Genomic DNA, 4,586 nt, shown 5'->3' with positions numbered 1-4,586 from the left:
CTTGCTTGGGTTCGGACTAGAAGTACAGTAGGTGGTATAGCTTCTTTAGAATAAGTTACAAACAAAAATGTTCCTTTTTTTCCTTTTGTACTCCCTGTAGGGAAGTTACTTAGGTGGTTTTGCAAGGACTATCTAATAGCATTGTATTGATTATAGTAAGGTGCTTTTTTATATGGGAACAATGAGCAGTGAATTGTTCTTACCTTTAAACATTTACAGCAACATTATCAGTTGATTGACAGGCACATTCTATTGTTCTTCAGAATCTGCCCATTCATCTCTATGTGAAACTTGTTTAGTTCTGAAACAAAAAAGAAAGCTCAATAAGGAGTTAAATTCCCAACTTCTCAACTGCAGAACACATTCCAAAAAGAAACCCACTTTGGGAGCATGTTATCAAAACTTTTTCTCATCTTCCTTATTTTTGTAAGGAGGAAAACACAGTTAATTTCACAAAACTAGAACCAAACAATGAGGTCATATTACACACTGTTTAGTTTGTGCCTTATTCCTTTAAAAAAAAATAAGGCATTTTAATTTATGATTGTCCTTGGGTCATGCAAACAGGCAACATATTCAAATTTCAACATGATTTCCATTACACGAGAGTAGATGTTAAAACTTCATGCTGATTTGAACTCGGCTCTCGCCAAGATAAGCACCAACTAAGACGTAGCTTTACAGTAAACTAATGTGATCCATATGTGTCTCCATCCATTTACGTTTCCTTCCATATGATGATGTAGATATCCTTCTGTCTGGTGTTAATGGCTGAAGTGTAATGCTGGCTCCAGGGATCAGCTTATTTTGCCTCCCTGGCGCATCAGCACACACAACGGCTGCGATGCTGGCTCCGGGGATCAACCACAGTGCGGCCTCCCCAGTGCATCAGCATGACAACCGTCTGGATTGAGCTAAGTAGGGTACATCTCTGGGGTTTTCAAGTGGGCACCTTCCATCCTCAGTGTTTCATTGACTAGCCCACGACACCTCAAGAGGGCTCGACGGTGATTCTGGCGTCCCAGCATCACCCCCCTCCGTCCCCCACACAACTCAACCCAGCTTACTTACCTGTACATCAGCGTTTCTTTGTTTCTATTGTGCTTGAGATCCCCAGCTAGAATCTTTCCGTCTCAACCACAGCCAGTTGCTGCTCCTCTCTGCTGCTTCAGATAAGTTCTTCACTGTGCGACGCAACTCTTGGCCACTGAATCCGACGTCTCTGAGAAACCGGGTTGTAGAGTGTGCCACAAATCCTCGACAACCCACTTCCAATGGGTAAACCCGAACTCTCCATCCTCGCTGTTCCGCTTCAGTGGCTAGTTGAGCATTTATACACCTCATCCTCTCCTCCTGCTTTTGCACCTCGTTGCAAGGCGCATCACACAGGGCGAGGAAATCCACACACAGGCGGAGGGCGGGCGAAAACCCGGGACCTCTCGCACTAAAGCATAGCGCCGATACCGCTATACAAAAGAGCCGGCTGCATGCATGCCAGGTAAGCCACTACTTGTCTTGTTTATTTGGAGACAAAACTGATAGGTGGAGAAACTAGATAATGCAGAGGATTAAAAGAGTGTCTTGCTACTCAAACAAACTAGGTATTGCTGTGCACTTAAAAAAAAAAAAAAATCAAGTTAAAACTTCTTCACGGAGTTCATGGAAGGGTTATTGGTAGAAGTTCTAAAATGTTTAATAAAACTGTTTTTTAGATTAAACAATTTGTAGATAATCTGGAGTGTTATATACATATATAACCTGGAGTTATATATAATCTGGAGTGTTATACATAGCCATTTTCGTAGGGTGTTCAAATTAAAGTGACCACACCCCATAGAATACAGTACATTGTTTATTCAATGGGATGAGTGTATTAATATTCATTGTAATGAATTCAAAATGCTGTTTACCGACACACCTTGAGCACAGTCGTACTGTACATGCTCTCATGTTAGGGCTATGGGTCATGAGCTGTTACATACTACTGGAAAGATTAGAAAACAGAATTATTTGATTGATTCTCTTACAGAAATGTAATACTTTTCATAATAGGTAGACAATGGACCACAATTATTAAAATGCATATTAGGGTATTAGGTTCAGACTGACATATAATATCCAAATGGCTTGCATGCAGACATACAGTAAGTATCGTTCTTTAAATGGAGCTGGTCCGTTTTTTGTACTATAAGTCTGAAGCATGTCATACAATTTATTCCAGCAAATAACCACCTGCTGTGTGCCCTGAGCTTGCTATGTAATTAACATGAACTCTGTTCCTGCTGTGGGGGTGTAAGGGACATTAACACATAATTGTGGTATTGCTTCACGTTTGTGTTCGCTTGGGTTATTGGGGTGTGCGTGGTTCTCACTAGAATGTATGCTAGCTCTAACATTTGCATTTAAAAAAGCACATCATTAATACACCCAACTGTATAATATTTCACAGAAGCTTTGTAAAATAGGACTGACATCCATTCTATGCTTACACCTTTGTCAATGCCACCCATGTATTGAAGAAGTGCTTCAGCAGGATCCCTTTGTAGATGTTTTTTCTCAGGGTTTTGTCTCTATAAGTACACATTACTAATGGGATTTTTTGTGAGAGAGAGGGAGAGGGAGAGCCTGTGCAAACAAGCTGAGGGCAGTGCACTGTGTTAAATAGAAAGGTCCTTATTTAGAAGATAAGGTAAGACTACATGCTGTAATATGAAACCTGCAATCATTTGAGCTCCCAGCTGTTTTTTTCTTTTGCTAAAGCGATTTGAATAATGTAACATAATTCTTTAGACTACTATAGGAACAATTAAAACTACAGATGGGCATGGGGAAATGACATTTCTGATCTAATGGTTTGTAAATATGAAGTAAAATACATATGATTTTCATCATTGACATGGCAACAATGTGCCAGTGAAAATGTTAATTTATTGAGAAAATCATAGAAAACATCTGCTTACCCAATATGAAAACAATAACTCAAAAGTGTGTTTCCTCAATATACTACAGTATGTGTCCCCATCACACAGCATGCATTGTTTCAATCTCCCTGCATATCAGAAGTCATTACGCTTTCTGAGACAGTGGGGTAGCTTTGGAAAATGACTGCCTCATGAGGGTTAATAGGGTATTTCTTTAGATAGTTGCAAGTGAATTAACTTCTTGTCGTTGCCCTCCAAACTGTTTTTTTTAAATGCATGCTTTTGCCACAGACATTAACACTGCATAAATTGGTAGTACTTTTAATAATAATTGTTCATGGTACTGTACACAATGGTTGATTTTCTCTGGCTCTTTCATTATAAAAGCATTGAAACAAGCACAGGTGTAAATGTGATTGATTCTGTACAGTATGGTAAGCGATTAACTGCCTGCCAGCAGTGGCAGCCTGTTTTAGTAAAACCAGGCATGATAGGGAAATACAGTGAGCAGCGCTTTCCCAGGTGCAAAGCATTTGAAATGCAGGCTATAAGGTAAGCCTTGTTTCAGAAACGTGTCAAGCTGGTTTTCAAACACCATGTGGCTTGGCCATTCAAATTACATTTGTATTGCCTGTACTGTCCCCTTTATCTTTTAATAATTGTTGTTATGAGAATTATTCAAATATTGTGTTTTTTTATTTTTGATAAGGATGTATTAAGGTACTTTGACTATGAATTCAGAAACTATGTAGTTAACAAAGCAGATGCGTTATTATTTGTGTTTAAGCGTTTGTTGTTGTGCTATTTCTTACCCTAAACCTAAAAATGCCCAATTAAACCTATTGGGATGAACCTGTAAATCTGTCACTAGCACAACCTTCACAACCAGTCAGATCGTTCTGTTGGCAGAGGATACTTCAGATTTTGATTTCTGTAGTGTGTTGAATAAAAAACAAGTTTAAGTTGAAAAAAAAAAACATTCCATCCTTACGGTAACCGTAGAAACTACTGCAAAAGAAAGAAAAGTAAAAAACAAAACATATATTCAAGTATTCAAGAACAAAAAGCAAAAGGAAGTAAACAGAACACATTTTAAGGTATTGCTCTATACAGTAATGGTGTATAATATAGTGATGGTTTGTGTATGAAGAGGTAAACATTGCCAGTTGTAAAGTATAAGACTCAGCAGGCCTTGTTGTTTATTAGAATTCGGAATGCTTGCCTCCTTGTACACTACACTTAAAAACAAATTATTGCATATTATAATTTAAGATTAATAGCTCAGCAGTTAATATTACACAATATTATGAACATGGGGCCACCAACAGCTGGGCGAGGATGAGATATTTCACAACACGGATAAAATAAAGGTATTTTGAAAACCATAATCATGTCTAGGGCTTTACTATGTTACACCACAGTAAACTTTTAAAAGGGTCTTACTATGAATACTGGAAATTGTTACATTTCAGTGTGAGTTACATTTTTCTTTTTTTTAACTTTTTATTTACAAAATGTTTGGCAGATACTTGTAATTGCTGAGCATATATAATAGTGGATTACCTATGCAAAGCATTCCGTTGCCCTAAAGCAACAAACCCCACATTACTGTAAATGTATTACCTTCAATAGCCCCCAACAGACATATTAACAGACCACAGCTTT

The sequence above is a fragment of the Acipenser ruthenus genome, chromosome 6, assembly GCF_902713425.1.
Source record: "Acipenser ruthenus chromosome 6, fAciRut3.2 maternal haplotype, whole genome shotgun sequence".
NCBI classification, from domain to species: domain Eukaryota; kingdom Metazoa; phylum Chordata; class Actinopteri; order Acipenseriformes; family Acipenseridae; genus Acipenser; species Acipenser ruthenus.
Note: the sequence above shows the minus strand (reverse complement) of the source record.